This window comes from Triturus cristatus, chromosome 7 (genome assembly GCF_964204655.1).
Source record: "Triturus cristatus chromosome 7, aTriCri1.1, whole genome shotgun sequence".
Lineage (NCBI taxonomy): Eukaryota > Metazoa > Chordata > Amphibia > Caudata > Salamandridae > Triturus > Triturus cristatus.
This window is the reverse complement of record NC_140590.1, coordinates 6,701,798-6,723,473: the sequence shown is the minus strand read 5'-3', so window position 1 is coordinate 6,723,473 and position 21,676 is coordinate 6,701,798.

Sequence of the window (21,676 nt, the reverse complement as noted above, 5' to 3'; positions counted from 1 at the left end):
ACCCTATTCCCCTATAAACCCACAACCCGCTACGGAATTAAATTACGCAATAATTAAATTACATAACATTCATTTGTTTAAATAAATTAAACATACATTACAACAATAATACATCATTTTAACACATATACTACCATACATAACACAATTTTTTTTTCGATATTATGGTAATCTATATTTTAAAATTCGATATTATGGTATTCGATATTTTTAAGGTCTATATTTTGGTAATCGATATTTTTAAGGTCTATATTTTGGTAATCGATATTTTGTACCCCAATTTCGATATTCTGACCTATCTATATTTTGTAGAGTCGATATTCTGTCCACTCTATATTTTAACTTCGATATTCTGGGCAGTCGATATTTTGGAATCGATATTTTGGGTGTTTACCTGAGGGCAGGCCTGGAGCAACCAGGAGAGTTGATGAGAAAGTCTTCAGGGGACCAACTAGCCAACGGGCAAGTGATCGCAAATACACCGCCTCAGGAAATGCTTCACAGGAGCCCACGGTCACTCGGGACAGGGTAGGCAGCTGATTTTTGGTGCAAGACCTGCTGGAGGCTGGGCCACAAATGGTCCAATGCACAAGTTTGTAGATTGTTGTTTAGGGTTTGCACTCGACAATAGTGCAAGGTCCACGGGTATTGCTGTTCCTCGTCACTCGTGGGGTCCACTCACCACAGCTTCACTGGGGACTCACAGGGGTCATCGAGAAGTTAGGAAATCTACTTCCGGGGCAGCAGGGACTTCAAACTCCGCCGGGAGCGGGAAAGTTTGCAACCGTCGATTAAGAGTTTTTGTGCCTGCCAAGCAGGGAGTCACTCCTTGACTCCAAGGGAGATTCTTCTGTCTTCCAAAGGTAGTGGGACATCGAAGGGCCAGGATTCTTCTTTGTAGAGCGTCGTCCAGGGATATCTGTTTTGCAATGGCAATGCTTGCTATCTTATAGTAAGGATAGGGGAGGGACTAGCTCTATGACCGCTCCTCTAGGAGGGTCAGGGTAGTGGGTGGTTACACCCACTTCCCTTTGTCCAGTTTCGCGCCAGAGCAGGGGCAGGTATCCCCTGAACCGGTTTGAGCTGGCATATGCACAGAGGAGCCTACTGCTCCCCCAGTGCAGGACTTCACAGCACTCTAAGAGTGCACCCACCCAGCTCCAATACCCTAAATCCTGTCTGGAAGGTGGTGACACCTCCCTGTGACAGGATGCCTTTTGTTGGGCTTCCTCCAATGCGAGTTTCGGTCAGCAGCAGGAGGGCAGCCCAGTGTCTGTGCTGGTGGCATCCATTTTGTGATGCCAGGGCTCTATGGGATTCTTGTTGTTTAGTACAGTGGGTACATGTCATCCCCTCTAGAAGGGTGGGATCATACACCCACACCAGTTACTGGTGTGGGGGTATGATCCCAAGTTGTTTGATACCAAACACGACATGTTTTGATGCAGTCATTCCAAAGTTAGCATTTACCGCGAGGTTATAATGCACTTAAGAGTATATGGTTTAACCGCATTCACAAACAGCAACAGAGAATAGACTCTGCCAGCTGCAGAGGGGTCCTGCTCATGCAGAAGCACCCCCTCACATAGTAAACCAAGCACCCTGCCCTCAGGATTGATAGGGCCTGCTAAGAGGGGGTTGCTGATAGGTTTATATATGTGTGTATGGTGAGATATAGGAACCTATACCTCTGTGAGGAGTGCTAACACTACCTCACACAGGCTGCAGTAGCAGGCCTGTGGTGTCAGATTGAAAATGCTTCCCAGAGGTGGAATAATACATGCTGCAGCTGCTGGTATGCCTGTGAAGTACCAATGCCCTAGGTACCTAAGATACCATATACTAGGGGCTCATAAGGTACCACAGTATCCAATCACTAGTGCATCTAATATGCACACCAAACGGTTTAGAGAGAACAGAGAGACTGGGACCCTGATTAGCAGGGACCCAGCCAGGCTATAGCCAGAAACCAGTGTATACATCAGAAAAAAAGTGGAGGCAGCATAAGTGCAGATCCTACTCTCCTACAGGTGTGAGCATCACTCCCAATGAGTGACAATGCACCAAAGTGGGAGGTTCCGTCCAGTAAGAGCCAGTGCCACTGGGTGTGAGCCACACTCCCAATGAGTGACACTGCACCAAGGTGAGAGGTTCACTCCAGTGCAAAAGCAAGTGCCACATTGTGTGAGCCTCACTACCAATGAGTGACAATGCACCAAGGTGAGAGGTCCCCTCCAAGACACAGGCCGGTGCCACAGGGTGTGAGCCTCACTCCCAATGAGTGACTCTGCACCAAGATGAGAAATTACTTGTAAGACAAATGCCAATTCCACAGGGTTTGACCCTCACTCCCAATGAGTGTCACTGCACCAAGGTGAGAGCTTCCCTCCAGTGCAAGAGCCAGTGCCACAGGGTGTGAGCCTGACATCCAATGAGTGACACTGCACCAAGTTGAGAGGTTCCCTCCAAGACAAAGGCCAATGCCACAGGGTGTGAGCCTCACTACCAATTAGTGACACTTCACCAAGGTGAGAGGTTCCCTCCAGTACAAGAGCCAGTGCTAAGGGTGTGTGCCTCACACCCAAAGAGTGACACTACACCAACGTGAGAGGTTCCCTCCAGTGCAAGAGCCAGGGCCCGAGGGTGTGAGCCTCACACCCAATGAGTGACACTGCACCAAGATTTGAGGTTCCTTCCATGACAAAGGCCAATGCCACAGGGTGTGAGTCTCACTCCCAATGAGTGACACTGCACCAAGTTGAGAGGTTCCCTCCAGTATGAGCCAGTGCCATTGGGTGTGAGCCACACTCCCAATGAGTGACACTGCACCAAGGTGAGAGGTTCACTCCAGTGAAAGAGCCAGTGCCACAGGGTGTGAGCCTCACTACCAATGAGTGGCACTGCACCAAGGTGGGAGTCTCACACCAGATGATAGAGACAGCTCCAGGGTATGCGCTTCACTCCAAATAAGTGACACTGCACCAAGGTCGGAGTCTCACGTCAAATGACAGAGACTGCTCCAGGGTTTGTGCTTCACTCCAAATGAGTGACACTGCACCAAGGTGTGAGTCTCACATCAAATGACAGCGACTGCCCAAGGTATGAGACTCATTTTCAGTGAGTGACACTGCACCAAGGTGTGAGTGTCACATCGAATGATAGAGACCGCCCAGGGTGTGTGCTTCACTCCCAATGAGTGACACTGCACCAAGGTGTGAGTCTCACATCAAATGAGATAGACTGCCCAGGGTATGAGACTCATTTTAAATGAGGGACACTGCACCAAGGTGTGAGCCTCACACCAAATGATAGAGGGTGCTCTAGGGTGTGAGCCTCATTTTCAATGAGTGACACTGCACCAAGGTGTGAGTCTCTGTTAGACCTGGCACCTTGGCGTGAGTCTCCCTTCCAATTTTTGCTGATGTGCCTCATGTGTTTTGTTGGTGTTAGCTGCTCAGGGCACTGTGCCACTGCCAACCAGTGCCACAGTGCAAGTGCTCCCTCTGAAAAGTGTATACATTGATTGGTTTCCATGTTTGGCTTATTTGGTTTACTATCAGCCCTTAGGAAAGTGCCCCAGTAGTGCCAGGGCTTGTAAATACAAATACTGCTGGTGGGTTTGCAGCACTGGTTGTGCCACCCACAGAAGCGGCCTAGTAAAACGTGTCTAAGGTCTGCCATTGCAAAACCTGCGTGCAGTCTGGTACTGTCATGCTGACTGCGCAAGTGCACCTACTTGCCAGTCACTAAACCTTCCCTTAACTACATATTAGTCACCCCTATGGTAAGCCCAATGGCAGGGTGCATTGTAAGCATAAGGTAGGACATGCCCTAATGTGTGTGTCATGTCCTAATAGTGAATTACAGCCATTTTCGTTTTTCACTATTGAAAGGCTACCTGCTCTCCATAGGCCAGAATGGGCTGCTGGAATTATTACACTCTATAATCCCAGCGGACCCAGAGAGCATGGTAGAAAGTCAAGTTTAGTATGCCTGAACTCAGAATAATAAAATACTTATTTTAGTAAAGTTTATGTTAGTATTTACTTGCCTGGCCATTTCATTCCGCCTCTGCTGTGTGTGTGTGTGCTGTCTAGTTTCAGTGAGGGCCAGGGCTGGGGAATTCCAGGAGACAGGCTGGCTGCCAGGTGCTGGGTAGATAGATTACACCAGGATGGGTGGGAGGAGTACACCTTGACTCTGAATAGGGCTGTGCTCTGCCACCACAATGCTGGCTCCGCCTCCTGTGGAGCGTCTGATGTCTCTGCCCTCTGCACTGAAAGGAAAGAGCAGAGTCACCACAACAAAGTGCTCCAAAACCGGACTGAGCCAGGCACAGGCCCCCTGGCCACAAAGAACAAAAGAAACTGTGTATAAAAGAAGGAGCCCTGCTCCTAAGAAATCAGATCCTATTGACGCCAAGAAGAAACTCTGCCTGAAGAGAAGGACCTGGAAAAGCTACATGGAGGAGTACTGTCTCTAGCCTGAGAGACTGGCCTGTGGTGGGTGCCTTGCTGCAAGAAGGAGAGAGGAAGAAAAAGACTGAAAGACCTTTTGTTCACTTGTGCTTCTAAAACAATCTCCAAGGGCTTGCTTGTGAACTTGCCTCCTGAACGGCGTCCCAGGAACAGTGGGCACTACCTCTCCCTGGAAGGAGGAAGCTGTGGCTGGAGGATACCCCCTTCAGCGCTAATTCCAGAGACCCGAGTGCGACTGGGAACCTGTCCCGCACTCTGAGAACCTGTGTGCCCTCATCCCGCCGAGCAACGTGACCCCTGGACGGCTGTGCTTCAGTGAGCACCGTGACGGCCTGCCCCGCCTGGCCTGAGCATCGCAAACTGCTGCCCCCTCGAGCCGGAGCTCGCAACGCAAGAAAGGACCGTCCGGTCCAAGCAACGAGGCTCTGTGGTCCCCGAGCCGTAGAGCCCACCGCAAAGATCGCCCGCACTTGAGTTCGCCTCTCCTGGACGATACCCTGTTGGCAGCGCCTCGCCACTGAATTCACCCCAGCCGCCGCCCCGCCTTCCTCAGCATCACGACGGATGCCGGAGTCAAGAGGCGCCCCACCACGCATCACTGCTCGCTACGAAGCCGGACCACACCGCGCCGTGGGACGCCCCCTCTACGACTACTGAAGTCGCCTCGAATTCCCCCCAAGAAATAAGGTACTGTGCGCTGTTGAAAACCCCAGCCTACAGCTGGAGCATAGTCGAAATTGTAAGCTCCGAAAGCCTCAGCGTACCTGCCGCGTACAGCTGCAGCTTAGAGACTCGTGCGCATTCTGACCCCCAGCGTACAGGCAGTGTACGGCTGCAACCCAGAGAACTGTACGCGTCCTCGCAGGCCAACCATACGGCCCGTCCTGCCTGCAAGATCGTCGGCCCATACACTTGCTCACGCGGGAAGCGTGAGATGTAGTAGGGAGCGTCCCGAAGAGCGGTAGGACGCGTACTGAAGAACCAGAACCTTATGGGCCTGGCGACGCAGGGTACGCCTTAATCTCTGGGGTTCGCCTGCTTAGCTACACAGAGACACGGGACACTCTGTCAGGCGTAAAAGATCGGATTTATTAGCTGCAGCTAGCACAGTTATTCCAGAAGTACACAAGATAGGTTCTCAGGAGACTGCCACTTCACTCCGTGGTGCACAATCTTATATAGTACATAGGTGACATATACATTAACCAAGAACACACCTAAAACATACAAAAAGAACCAATACGAGAAGTTGGAAAACAGAACAGGACCAATAGGAAAAGCTTAAAAACAAGGTATCGAGTAACTCGAAGAAGCCTCACCTCCAACTGTGTTTGCCATCCCTCCCCACAAGTTAATTAATTAACGGGTTTGTAACTGACTTGCAGGTGGCGAGACACATTTGTATGTTTTGGAGGACAGTTGTAAAACAAGAGAATACGAGCAGAGGACAGCGAAGGCCAGACGATAAGATAAAGTCAGAAGAGAATAGTGTGAACCAACAGATAGTTGAGACAGGGATTAGGAAAACCAGACGGGGATTAGTGTACTCGGCCAGTCCTAACACCAGCTTTGTAAATAGAAGCAGAAGGCTTATTTCGACACGATGCTGCAGGAAAAGCAGAAAAGACTTCGTTTGCCGTGCTGCCTGAGTGAGGGCAACACAAAATGGCTGTGGAGCACAAAATGGCGGGTCGATACGATCGTGATCGAAAATCGAATTTCCTCCGACCCTCCTTTTGCCAGAACTCAGGCAAGGTACACAGACTCACGTTAATCTGAGTCAATGTCGATGGCCATGAGGTCATCGAGTTGTTGCTGTACCATCATTTTAATATTCTCCGTTCTTTGTGACTTGAGTTTAGGGATGCATATAGTAGCACAAAGGTCGCAGATGGCAGGGCCACAGTGCAGACAAAGGCAACAAGAGAAAATGATGGCTTAAATTATTCCAAGGAATGTCAATACCTTCCAACCCCATTTGGACAGTAGTCCCCAAAACCACTCCAATAATGACCAATCTCCTTCGTCCTGATGAATCGACTCGGAGATTATATGTAATTTAGAGATGCCTTGGTATACTGTCGGAGCGTCATTAGGTATGAAAATACAGCAACTCGACCCGATCAATTTACACACTCCACCACGGTCTGCAAGAACAAAGTCTAAGACAACTTGGTTCTGTAATGTCATAAGACGATCCGCCTGTAGTTCTGCTGTGATATTACTCAAAGCTCCTACAGTGATGTCTATAGTGGTTTCTACGACACAAACCAGTTGTCTTATATTTCTGCTATTGGCCATAGGACCCCAAAAAGGAAGAAATCCTTTGAGGAAATCTCCTCCCTCTTGTCCTGCTGTGTCTTTGGAATCAATAATCCCTCTACCATATATGTTTTTATGATGGTTTGCAGAAGCAGTGTATGTACAGAAAAACCAGTCGGCAACCAAGTGTAAGCTCTATCGTGACAGATTAAATATGTGCCTTGAGATGGTACTAACGGCGGCGAATTCTGAGAGGAGTAGACGTATGTGTGGGAACAGCTATTTCTTTGTCCGGTGTCAGCAGACTGACCATTTATTTGTAGGCAAAAATTTCCCTGATGAGGTATAGTCCAAATCGGTGGAGATTTTCCCTGTTTAACCTTATCACTAAGGCTAGTGATATAATTGGTGACGTTCCAGTTGGTATACGTTTTTCTTTCATCAACGGAAATCCTACTATTTTCCATGATTTTAGCCATAGCTACCATTACCTTTTTCAACGAACTATGGCTAAAATCTGGACCAACAATATATGAACCAACGGGACGCCTGAATTTGCTTTGATAGGCGTTGGAGAAAATAACAAAATAAGCCCAAGCGGAACCTTCATAGGAGAATGGAAGAACTAAATATGGCATCCCTTTTTTTGTGGTATGTGGCATAAGTTCACATACCCAACAGTCGGTTGTATTAATTGGTATTGATGTAATAACTGAACAAATGAATTATTGTAATACTCAGTTCGTCTAATGAGTTCATGTTGAGGAAGTGTATGAAATAGATGTGGAGAGATTGTAGAAGACAAAGAGATAGAAGGAGGGATAACTTTTCGCTGCAAAACATAAACAATCCAACTTATACACGCCAATAGAATACACTATAATATAATAATACATAAAGTTATACCAAAACGACTGTACATTATTCTACAGGATTCTTTTCTCATTTTATCCTTTTTCTCTCTTTTCCCTAATGTAGTCTCCATCTTTCTTTGGATGCTCACGGCAATCTTCCTCAATCACTTGGTCACAATTGTCTGCTGTCCTATGACACTGCAAGTCCTGCAGGCCGATTGCCACTACTCAGGTCACAACCAAGACTCCTACCGTGACCCTGCAACCGGGATAGAAAACTACAAAGGAGAGAGGATCTTAAGTGTTCTTTTTCAGTCTAGGTCTCAAATTATAGTTATTTTTATCTGGTACAGTTTGTTCTTGAAACAATGTTCGTGGATTTGTCGTATTCAAGTGACGATGTGGTGGTATTGCTTCCTGGAGAATGTCATCATCCTCTTTCTCCGACAATGTTCCATTCAGGCGTGCATCACTAAAAGGTACAAATCGTGGAACCTTTTCGCTTTCAGAGTCTCTAATACCCTTTCGGACCCACTGATCAAAGGGTAGCGGCAAAGGCACTTTCTTGCAATGCACGCCGTGAATCCAGTTTTTCTTTCCTTTGACTTTCGCTGCTGTTCTCGTGGTTAGGAGGACCAACCGAGGTTCTTTCCACCGTAAGTCCCAAACAAGAGTGTACTGCTGTTCTGGTGGATAGAAGAGCCAATGGTAGAGCATCGGGCCAATTAAGTCCTGTACTAGCTTGCACCTTTGCGAGTTTAAGCTTAAGTGTACCATTATAACATTCTACTAAACCCGCTGACTCTGGATGGTTTGCCGCATGGAACTTCTGCTTTATACCAAGACCCGCACAAACTTTTTGCATGACTTGACCCACAAATTCACTCCCATTGTCACTCCAGACAATGCGCGGCAAATCAAACCTGGGGAAAAATTCTTTTAGTAGAACTTTGGCAGTAGATAAAGCTGTGTTGTCTTTCAGGGGGTAAGCCTCTATCCATCTAGAAAAGGCACACACTACCACCAGAACATATTTGAGGTTGTTGCATCGTTCCATGTGAATGTAATCGATTTGCAACACCTCAAATGGATATGTCGGAGGAGCAAAATGACCTGCTGGAGTTGGGGTTCCCTTTCCCGGATTGTACATCAGACAAACAATACAATGTTTCACTACATTGTCTGCACACTTTGGAATTCCTTCGTTTTGCCACACTGGAGCCAGAAGCTTGCATATACCTTTCACACTTAAATGGGCTGGACCATGCACCATAGTAACTACTGGTAGTACATAGGCGTCTGGTAACAGCCAACTTTGGTGCTCTGACAATTCCACCCAACATCCCTTCTCGTCTAACATTCCTGTACTTTCTTTCCACTTCCTCAATTCTTTCTCTGTAGCCTCTTCCTGAATCGATTTTACACTTTCTACTGTATCTTCATACATTCCTCTCTCTTTAACCCAATTCGCAGGACCCGCAACATACATGTGACTTGTAGCTTCTCTCGCTGTCCTTTTCGCTACTTCATCCGCAAATGCATTTCCTCGACCAACATCATCGGTAACTTTCTTATGCGCACTACACTTCACAATCGCTATCTGGGCAGGCAAAGACCATGCTGTATTTTAGTGCCATGTGAAGTAAGGAATCCCCTTTCTTTCCATAGACGCCCAAAATTGAACGCCACACCAAATGCGTACTGGCTGTCTGTATACACATTCAGTCTCTTTCCTTTCGACAACACACACGTTCTGGTCAAAGCTATCAGTTCTGCTGCTTGAGCTGAATTGTGTCTGATGCGTGCTGTTTCCACAACTGTATGCAAAGTAGTAACAGCATAGGCTGAAACTGTATCTCCATTAGGAAGCTTAAAACAAGAACCATCCACCCATAGAATTCCATCCGGATTTTCTAGCGGCGTATCTTTTAAGTCAATTCTTCCTTTTGTCTCTTCCTCAGTACGGAGGAAACAATCATGTTGCTCTTGAACATTTTATCTTCTGGAAGAGGCAACAAGGTATCTGGATTCAAAGTGTTACATCGTTTGACGTGCACGTGACTAGCCAAGAGCGTCAGCTCATATCCAGACAAACGAGCACTTGTAAGATGTTGCCTTTTTGTCCTGTTTAGTAAGGTATCCACTGCATGTGGCACCATAACAATAAGAGTGTTATCTAGTACCACTCCAGCAGACTGTCGAATAGAAATTGCTGCTGCTGCTGTCGCTTTAAGACAACTAGGCAATGCTTTAGCTACTGGATCTAACGTAGGCGAAAAATAGGCACATGGCTGCTGTTTGTCTCCAAATCGCTGCGTTAAAACTGACAACGCACAACCTTCCCTCTCATGGACATAAAGCGTGAAAGGTTTACTGTAATCGGGAGTACTCAACACAGGAGCAGAGCACAGAGCAGCACGTTAGTCAGAAAAACTCTTCTGACATTCGTCAGTCCACGGAAGGGGCTGAGGTGTATCTTTCAAAGTAAGTGCCAACAGAGGTTTGGCCAATAAAGAAAAGTTCGGAATCCACTGCCTACAATAAGAAGTAATGCCCAGAAAGGCACGTACCTCTCTTTGTGTGGATGGCACAGACATTTGCGCAATCGCCTGAATTCGTTCTGGGGTTAATCGTCGTCCCTCCTTTGACAAGAGATGACCCAAATAGGTAACCTCTCGACAAATATATTGTAATTTGGAAGGTGAAACCTTATGATTCAGATTAAACAAGTGTCGTAACAATGCAACAGTCACATTCTTGCAAATATCCTCTGAATCAGCGGCGATCAATAAGTCATTCATGTATTGAATAAGGGTAGCAGCAGACGGTTAAGAAAAAGCATCTAGATGACATTTTAGAGCTTGACTGTAAATAGAGGGACTTTCACAATAGCCCTGAGGTGCGCGCTTGAACCGGAAGCTTCGGCCTCCAAGAGAGAAGCCACAAATGTCCCTACTCTCTTCTGCAATGGGAATACTAAAGAAAGCATTCTTTAGATCGATAACAGAAAACTAAGTCGCTGTGGAAGGTATCATCGTCAACAAAGCAGTGATATCTGGGACTACAGGGAATTGTGGTACAACAATTTTGTTTACCTCTCGAAGATCAATTAAGAAACGATAAACAGGAGGTTGAGAAGGATCAGTGTGTTTAAGAACAGGAAGAATAGGCCTATTGCATATGTTTCCTCTCGTTTCCTCAACTACACCCTTCTGAATCAAATCATGAATGATTTCCAAAAGCGCTTTTTCACCTTCAGTGGAAATTCTGTATTGGGGAATGCGTGGCAATTCAGCATTAGGCTTGAGAGTAACAACATAAGGTGGGATCTCAAGACAACCAACGTCGTTCAGACCCGTAGCCCAAAGCGTTGCAGGAAGAGAGAGCAATTCAGGTGGAAATTGGTCTTTAGACAAATACATTGGAGAAGTCAGTTTCTGTCCTAAAGTAAGATATACACCAGAAGGAGAGCAATGTATCGTAGCATGCATTCTTTTCAATAAGTCCAAGTCCAACAGATTCTCACCGCAACCATTCGTCAAGAGAAGCGGAGCTTCCAAATCGTAAGGGCCAATGAAATAGGCAAAGGGCAAGAAACCGGATTAAGAACAGGGGCGCCAGAAAATCCTACAGGTACATTCGTTAAGCCAGACAAAGGTGCCCCAGGGAGTTTAGAATGAATGATAGAACTTCTCATCGCACCAGTATCTAGAAGAAATGGCTCTGAAACACCCATTGTAGTGACATTAACATAAGGTCCATTCTGATCTACTGGAATCGACACAACTCCCTTACTTTGTCCATGGCTGTCCTAGTTAGCATGAATACTTTCATTTTCACCTTCAATATAATGATCTTCATTGTAATACTGTGTAGATCTAACATTTTGCTGATCAAAGTAGTTCACGGGATTAGGAGGAGGAAGGCAACGCTGTTCTTGAGTCAACACACCTCTACCTCTATTTGCTGACTGGAGGCCACCACGACCTCGTGGAGAAGATAGTGCTCCATTGCGCTGCAATAAAACCGGACAACTATTCTTAAAATAACCTTCCTCTCTACAATAGGCACATTGATTAGGACCTAACAAAGGTCGCGGAATATATGACTCAGGCCTTTGATACATCCTCTGAAACTGCGGAGGCTGTTGAAACTGAGGCTGAACATAACTAGGAGGATAAGCTTGTTGCAAGAGAACCTTCGTTTTTAATTCTTTTGTCTTTTTCTCTTGCTTTTCTTTTTCTTGTTTATCCCTGTTTTCATAATATTGAGCAGTAGCCAATATCTGGGCAGAAGAAGAAACAGCCCATGAACTTTCAGAATCGTTCAACTTGTGTGACAGCTCGAGAAGCAAATTAAATACAAACTTGTCTACAAATAATCGCTGTCCACCTTCTGTAGTCATATCTTGACCACTGTGATCGATAAATGTCTCCTCAAAACGAGTGAAGAAATCAGAGACACTTTCATCTTTCTTTTGTTTACACGCCGCTAGTTTATCCCAATTAACTTTCAAGGCAGGCATCATCGTTTTCATTAATGTAATAATCCTACCAGGGAGTTCTGAGATCAAAACTTCAGGCTTAGCACCACCTACTTGAGCTGCATCCATGGCAGTTATAGCAGCCCAATCACCACCTAATGCTTGAACATGATCCTGTCTACGAATCCTAGCCCATAACACTTGCGGAACTACATTTCCCATTAACATATCGATATCACCTAAATTCATGATGCAAGCATCAACAGTCTGTGATAATTCTTTATAATCACCCGCAGGGTTTTTACGAGGATCCGGTAGAGTCTGTTTAAGTGCTATAAATACAGATCTCTTCCAGGGGACATGTACCCACATACGTTGGAAGTGAGCAGGAATAGTTGGATTATTACCTTGAGCTACAACCTCTTCCTTCCATACTGGAGGAACCTCTCTCATAGGATAATTCTTCAGTGTCAGCCTAACCGAAGGATCGGAGTCAAGGAAAGTTTGAGAGAACAATAAGGTTCTGAAGGTAATAAGTGTCCTTACAGCGTTCTCAACCTTAGAACCCACAACAAGTTCTTTATCGAAGTCAGCCTGAACATCTAACAAACCCTGTGGAACTGAATTCGAATTCATATCCTCCCATTCTTTAACGAGAGTATCGCACATAACGTTAAAAACATATCTCTGCGTAGGCGCATTCCATTGTGAGAAGGTAGACATAATATCGGGCACGCTATACTGGGGACCCCTCTCGATCCATTTGCGTGCGAGAGAGTCCAACCTTTCTCGTTCTTCGGAAGCTGGGAACTGACTACGAGATTGTGTTTGAGCAAAAGCCGGAGACACATTTAAAGCTTCAAAGAAAGGAGATAAAATACCAGTGACAGTGTCCGTGAGTCTCTTACGCACAGACGGAGAATTGGACATAAGGATAGGGGACAAGCTATTAGGCGAGCTAACTGAAGGAGAACTAGTAATTGCAGGAGGAGCAGAAGGCATAGGAGATCGAAGTTCAGGAGATGAGGGCAAAGAAATTGAAGGCAAAGCTGGTAGAGGCAATACTGGAAGGGGCAAATGCGGAAGAGCCGGAGCAGGCGGAGGTACTGCTGGCGGCTGAACAGGCTGTAACAACGGGGGTGCATTAGCACCTTGTGCCTAGGGTGGTGGCAATCTCAATAAGTGAGACATTAAGAGATCTTCCTCTAAATCTTTCTTTTTATCAGGAGGGGAAACAGGCAACACCGGATAGCATTTATCTATCGCCATACGATGCTGTCTCTCTGAAATTTCCATTGCATTATTAATTTCGTCATCTTTGAATTGCTGGTCAGCCTGTATAATCGTCATGCCTTGTGCTTTCCTATCTCGTTTTGCTTGCTTAATTTTTCTCTGTTTGGCTTCCTTACGCCAAAGGCGGAAAGAGTCAAACATTGCCGGCCGGGCTTTTCTTTTAAATAAAATTGCTTCCAAATTATCTAACACGTCAGGCTCGAAACAACCATTTTCTGGCAATTTTAAAACACCATCTTTCTTCGTGTATCGGGTCCATGCCTTGTTAAAGGCAATGGGGCCAACACCATGTTTAGAATAGAGCTCATAAGTGGGAGTTCCTCAAGCCGGGAATCCCTATTACAACCAAAGCAACAAATTCTTCCAAACTTAGTCAGACCAGGCATCTCGTGATTTCACCGGACTGTTCACAAACATCAAGGGGGAAAATTCAATTTTACACAGCACAAATGCACTTACCCCTCGGCTTCGGCTATTGCAATAGTCGAATCTAAGGACCAAAGGAACAAAGAAACAAAGAACCAAAATTGTGGGCGCGACCCACCAAATACTTAACTAAGGATGTCTTCTTACGCCAACATAGGCCCGTCTATCATCTCGCCTTACCATTCATCAGCAAAGGAAGGACCAATGCAGGGCGGCAGTCAGTGCAGCAGTCGTCAGTAGCCGTCAGGAAGGAGTAACAACGCTGCAAAAGACTTTTGGACCACTTCGACATACAGGGGTCGCTTGACGTGGTTCGCGATTCCTCCAGAATTCCTTATTGGTTCACTATGGAATTATTGGTTCAGTGGTAGTGGTTCTGCCTGAAGGTCGGGAGGAACCTCGCAAGAAAATTCTGGAGGAATCGCAAACCACGTCAAGCGACCCCTGTATGTCGAAGTGGTCCGAAGGTCTTTTGCAGCGTGGTTACTCCTTCCTGACGGCTACTGACGACTGCTGCCCTGACTGTCGCCCTGCCTTGGCCCTCTTTTGGTGATGTATGGTAAGGTGAGACGATAGACGGGCCTCTGTTGGCGTATGAAGACATCCTTAGCTAAGTATTTGGTGGGTAGCTCCCACAATTTTGTTTGGTTCTTTGGTTCTTTGGGTCTTTGATTCGGCTATTGCAAAAGCCGAAGCCGAAGCCGAGGGGTGAGTACATTTGTGCCGCGATAATTGATTTAACCCCCTTGATGTTTGTGAACAGTCCAGTGAAATAACAATGCCTGGTCTGACTAAGTTTGGAAAACTTTGTTGTTTTGGTTGTGATAGGGATTCACGGCTGGAGGACTCTTGTCCAATTCCTTCGGTTGGAACTCCCACATATGAGCTCTATTCTAAACATGGTGTTGGCCCCATTGCCCTTAACGAGGCATGGACCCGATACACGAAGAAAGATGGAGTTTTAAAGTGGCCAGAAAATGGTAGTTTTGAGCCTGATATACTAGATAATTTGGAAGCAGTTTTATTTAAAAGAAAAGCCCGGCCGGCAATGTTTGACTCTTTCCGCCTTTGGCGTAAGGAAGCCAAACAGAGAGAAATTAAGCAAGCAAAACAAGATAGGAAAGCACAGGGTATGACGATTATACAGGCTGCTCAACAGTTTAAAAATGATGAAGTCGATAATGCAAAGGAAATTCCAGAAAGACAGCATCGTATGGCGATAGATAAATGTTATCCGGTGTTGCCTGCTTCCCCTCAGGATAAAAGAAAGGACTTAAAGGAAGATCCCTTGATGTCTCACCTATTGAGATTGCCTCCGCCCTATGTACAAGGTGCTAATGCACCCCCGTTGTTACAGCCTGTTCAGCCGCCAGTTGTGCCTCCGCCTGCTCCGGCTCTTCCACATTTGCCCCTTCAAGTATTGCCCCTACCAGCTTTGCCTTCGACTTCTTTGCCCTCATCTCCTGAACTTCGATCTCCTTTGCCTTCTCCTCCTCCTGTAATTACTGGTTCCCCTTCTGTTAGTTCGCCTAATACCTTGTCCCCTATCCTTATGTCCAATTCTCCGTCTGTACGTAAGCGACTCACAGATACTGTCTCTGGTCTTTTATCTCCTTTCTTTGAGGCTTTAAATGTGTCTCCGGCTTTTTCTCGAAGACAGTCTTGTAGTCAGTTCCCAGCTTCCGAAGAACAAGAAAGGTTGGACTCTCTCGCACGCAAATGGATCGAGAGGGGTCCCCAATATAATGTGCCCGATATTATGTCCACCTTTTCACAATGGAGTGCGCCCACGCAGAGATATGTTTTCAATGTTATGTGTGACACCCTCGTTAAAGAATGGGAGGACATGGATTTGGGTTCGGTTCCTCAGGGTCTGTTAGATGTTCAGGCTGATTCCGATAAAGGACTCATTGTGGGTTCTAAGGTTGAGGACGCTGTAAGGACACTTGTTTCCTTTAGATCCTTATTTTCCTCGCAGACTTTTCTTGAATCCGAACCTTCGGTTAGGCTGACACTGAAAAATTACCCAATGAGAGAGGTTCCTCCAGTGTGGAGAGAAGCGGTTGCAGCCCAGGGTCCTAATCCAGCTGTTCCTGCTCACTTCCAGCGTATATGGGTACATATCTCCTGGAAGAGATCTGAAGTTTTAGCGCTTAAACAGTCTCTACCGGATCCTCGTAAGAATCCTGCGGGTTATTATAAAGAATTGTCACAGACTGTTGATGCTTGTATTATGAATCTAGCCGATATTTATATGTTGATGGGAAATGTAGTCCCACAAGCGTTATGGGCTAGGATTCGTAGGGAAGATCACGCTCAAGAATTGGGTGGTACTTGGGCTGCTATAATTGCCGTGGATACGGCTCAAGTGGGTGGTGCCAAGCCTGATGCTTTGATATCAGAAATCCCTGGTAGGATTATTACATTAATGAAAACGATGATGCCTGCCTTGAGAGTCAATTGGGATAAACTAGCTGCGTGTAAACAAAAGAAGGATGAGAGTGCCTCCGATTTCTTCACTCGTTTCGAGGAGACATTTATCGATCACAGTGGTCAAGATATGACTACAGAGGGTGGACAGCGATTATTTGTAGATAAATTTGTATTTAATTTGCTTCCCGAGCTGTCACACAAGTTGAAAGACTACGAGAGTTCATGGGCTGTTTCTTCTTCTGCCCAGATATTGGCTACTGCTCAATATTATGAGAACAGGGATAAAGAAGAGAAAGAAAAGCAAGAGAAAAAGACTAAAGAATTGAAAACTAAGTTTCTCTAGCAACAAGCTTATCCCCCTCGCTATGCTCAGCCCCAGTTTCAACAGCCTTCGCAGTTTCAGAGGGTGTATCAAAAGCCTAAGCCGTATATTCCGTGACCTTTGTTAGGTCCTAATCAATGTGCCTATTGTAGGGAGGAAGGTCATTTCAAGAATAGTTGTCGGGTTTTATTGCAGCGCAATGGAGCACTATCTGCTCCACGAGGTCGTGGTGGCCTCCAGTCAGCAAACAGAGGTAGAGGTCGAGGTGTGTTGACCCAAGAACAGCATTCCCTTCCTCCTCCAAACTCCGTGAACTACTTTGATCAGCAAAACGTTCGATCTACACAGTATTACAATGATGACCACTATGTTGAAGGCGAGAATGAAAGTCTTCATACTAACTAGGACAGCCATGGACAAAGTAAGGGAGTTGTGTCGATTCCAGTAGATCAGAATGAACCTTATGTTAATGTCACTACAATGGGGTTTCAGAACCATTTCTTTTAGATACTGGTGCGATGAGAAGTTCTATCATTCATTCTAAACTCCCTGGGGCACCTTTGTCCGGCTTAACAAATGTATCTGTAGGATTTTCTGGCGCCCCAGTTCGTAATCCGGTTTCTTGCCCTTTGCCTATTTCATTGGCCCTTATGATTTGGAAGCTCCGCTTCTCTTGACGAATGGTTGCGGTGAGAATCTATTGGGCTTGGATTTATTGAAAAGAATGCATGCCACGATATATTGTTCTCCTTCTGGTGTACATCTTACTTTAGGACAAAAATTGACTTCTCCAATGTATTTGTCTAAAGATAAATTTCCACCTGAATTGCTCTCTCTTCCTGCAACGCTTTGGGCTACGGGTCCAAATGATGTTGGTTGTCTTAAGATCCCACCTTATGTTGTTACTCTTAAGCCCAATGCTGAATTGCCACGCATTCCCCAATACAGAATTTCCACTGAAGGTGAAAAAGCGCTGTTGGAAATCATTCATGATTTGATTCAGAAGGGTGTGGTTGAGTAAACAAGAGGAAACATATGCAATAGCCCTATTCTTCCTGTTCTTAAACGCACTGATCCTTCCCAACCTCCTGTTTATCGCTTTGTAATTGATCTTCGGGAGGTAAACAAAGTTGTTGTACCACAGTTTCCTGTTGTCCCAGATATCACTGCTCTGTTGACAATGATACCTTCCACAGCGGCTTGGTTTTCCGTTATCGATCTGAAGAATGCTTTCTTTAGTATTCCCATTGCCGAAGAGAGTAGGGATATTTTTGGCTTCTCTCTTGGAGGCCGGAGCTTCCGGTTCAAGCGCGCACCCCAAGGCTATTGTGAGAGCCCCTTAATTTATAGTCAAGCTCTGAAATGTCAGCTTGATGCTTTTCCTTTGCCCCCAGGTGCTACTCTTGTTCAATACATGGACGACTTGTTAATCGCTGCTAACTCAGAGGATATATGCTAAAATGTGACTGTTGCATTGTTGCGTCACTTGTCTGATCTTAATCATAAGGTTTCACCTTCTAAGCTACAATATGTTCGTCGAGAGGTTACCTACTTGGGTCATCTCTTGTCAAAGGAGGGAAGGCGATTAACCCCAGAACGTATTCAAGCGATTGCGCGAATGTCTGTGCCATCCACACAAAGAGAGGTGCGTGCCTTTCTGGGCATTACTTCTTATTGTAGGCAGTGGATTCCGAACTTTTCTTTGTTAGCTAAACCTCTGTTGGCACTCACTTTGAAAGATACACCTCAGCCCCTTCCGTGGACTGACGAATGTCAGAGGAGTTTTACTGACTTACGTACTGCTCTGTGCTCTGCTCCTGTGTTGGGTACTCCTGATTACAGTAAGCCCTTCACGCACTATGTCCATGAGAGAGAAGGTTGTGCGCTGTCATTCTTAACGCAACGATTTGGAGATAAACAGCGACCATGTGCCTCTTTTTCGGCTACGTTAGACCCGGTAGCCAAGGCATTGCCTAGTTGTCTTAAAGCGACAGCAGCAGCTGCAATTTCTATTCGTCAGTATGCTGGAGTGGTGCTAGATAATACTCTTGTTGTTATGGTACAACATGCAGTGGATACTTTGCTAAATAGGGCGAAAACGCAGCATCTTACGAGTGCTCGTTTATCTGGATACGAACTGACGCTCTTGGCTAGTCACGTGCACATTAAACGATATAACACTTTGAATCCAGCTACTTTGTTGCCTCTTCCGGAGGAGAAAGGTGTTCAAGAACAACATGATTGTTTCCTCCGTACTGAGGAAGAGACAAAAGGTAGAATTGACTTGACAGATACGCCACTAGTGAATCCGGATGGGACGCTTTGGGTGGATGGTACTTATTTTAAGCTTCCTAATGGAGAGAAAACTTCAGCCTATGCTGTTACTACCTTGCATACGATTGTGGAGACAGCACGCATCAGACATAATTCAGCTCAAGCAGCAGAACTGATAGCTTTGACCAGAGCGTGTGTGTTAGCCAAAGGAAAGAGAGTGAATGTATATACCGACAGCCAGTATGCGTTTGGTGTGGCGTTCAATATTGGGCGTCTGTGGAAGGAAAGGGGATTTCTTACCTCCCACGGTACTAAGATACAGCATGGACAGTTGGTGACTGACCTTCTGGAGTCACTTGCTTTGCCTACCCAGATAGCCATTGTGAAGTGTGGTGCGCATAAGAAGATTACTGACGATGTTGGTCGCGGGAATGCATTTGCGGATGAGGTAGCGAAAAGGACAGCCATAGATGCAACAAGTCGCATGTATGTTGCGGGCCCTGCAAATTGGGTCAGAGAAAGAGGAATGTATGAGGACACAGTAGAAAGTGTAAAATAGATTCAAGAAGAGGCTACAGAGAAAGAATTGAGGAAGTGGAAAGAAAGTACAGGAATGTTAGATGAGATGGTATGTTGGGTAGAATTGTCTGAATACCAACGTTGGCTGTTACCGGACGTCTATGTACTGCCTGTAGTTACTATGGCGCATGGTCCAGCCCACCTAAGTGCAAAAGGAATATGCAAGCTTTTGGCTCCAGTGTGGCAGAATGAAGGAATCCCCAAGTGTGCAGATAATGTAGTGAAACATTGCATTATTTGCTTGATGTACAATCCGGGAAAGGGAACCCCAACTCCGGCAGGTCACTTTGCTCCCCCGACTTATCTATTTGAGGTGTTGCAAATCGATTACATTCACATGGAACGATGCAACAATCTCAAATATGTTCTAGTGGTGGTATGTGCCTTTTCTAGATGGATAGAGGCTTACCCCCTGAAAGACAACACTGCTTTATCTACTGCCAGAGTACTTCTAAAAGAGTTTTTCCCTAGATTTGGTTTGCCGCGCATTGGAGTGACAATGGGAGTGAATTTGTGGGCCAAGTCATGCAAAAGGTTTGTGCAGGTCTTGGTATAAATCAGAAGTTCCATGCGGCAAACCATCCACAGTCAGCGAGTCTAGTGGAATGCTACAACGGTACTTTAAAGCTCAAGCTTGCTAAAGTACAAGCCAGTACAGGTCTTAATTGGCCCGATGCTTTACCTTTGGCTCTTCTATCCACCAGAACAGCTGTGCATTCCCGTTTGGGACTTAGCCCATACGAGATTGTCTTTGGCCGCCCAGCTAATATATGGGGAGTCCCTCGCCCTAGAAAATATTCTGACATACCATACCCAATGTTGATTGATTATTTGCATGACCTTACAACTAAATTGCGTGTTCTCCATCAACAGGTTCAGAACGCTTTGCCAGAGGCCTCCACAGACCCAGGTCATTCCATCCAGCCAGGTGACTGGGTTTGTGTGAAGAATTTCCAAAGGACGAAGAATTTGGAGCCTCGCTGGAAAGAGCCTCGGCAAGTTCTGTTAACTACCCGTACAGCAGTGAAGGTCGAAGGAAAGAAAAAGTGGATACACGGCGTGCACTGCAAGAAGGTACCTTTGCCCTTTGATCAGTGGGTCCGTAAGGGTATAAGTGACTCTGAAAGTGAAAAGATCCCTCGATTCGTACATTTTAGTGATGCACACCTGAATGGAACACTGTCGGAAAAAGAAGACGATGACATTCTTCAACAAGCTGTACCACCGCATCTTCGCTTAGATACTACGAATCCACAAACATTGTTTCAGGATCAGACTATACCTAACAAAGTTCATTACGATTTGAGACCTAGACTGAAGAAGAAAACTTGAGATTCTCTCTTCCATGTAGTTTCTATCCTGTTTGCACGGTAGGAGTCTTGGTTGTGACCTGAGTAGTGGCAATAGGCCTGCAGGACTTGCAGTGTCATAGGACGGCAGATAATCGTAAGTAAGTGATTGAGGAAGATTGCCGTGAGCATCCACTTAGAAGATGGAAACTACATTAGGAGAAAGAGAGAAAAAGGACAAAATGAGAGAAAAGTATTGTAAATTAATGTACAGTCGTTGTGGTGTAACGTTATGTGTTTTTATATTATTGTGTATTTTATTGGCGTGTATAGGTTGGATTGTTCATGCTATGTAGCAAAAAGTTGTCCCTGCTTCTATCCCTTTGCCTTCTTATTCTACTATCTCTCCACATCTATTTCATACACTTCCTCAGCATGAACTCATCAGAAGAACTGAATATTACAATAATACATTTGTCCAGTTATTGCACCAGCACCAATTAGTGATCAATACAACCGACTGTTGGGTGTGTGGACTTATGCCTCACACCACAGATAAAGGGATGCCATATTTAGTTCTTCCGTTCTCATATGAAGGTTCCGCTTGGGCTTATTTTGTAATATTCTCTAACGCATATCAGAGCCGATTTAAACGTCCTGTCAGTTCCTATATTGGTGGTCCAGATTTTAGTCATAGTTCGTTGATAAAGGGAATGGTAGCTATGGCTAAAATCATGGAAAATAGTAACATTTCTGTTGATGAAAGGAAAGCATATACTGATTGGAACGTCACTCATTACATCACTAGCCGTAGTGATAAGATTAAAAAGGGAAAATCTCCACCAATATGGACTGTACCTCATCAAGGCAATTTCTGTTTACAAATAAATGGCCAGACTGCTGACACCGAACAAAGAAAAAGCTTTTGTTCCCATACGTACATCCACTCATCTCAGAATTCGCTGCCGTTAGTACCATCTCAG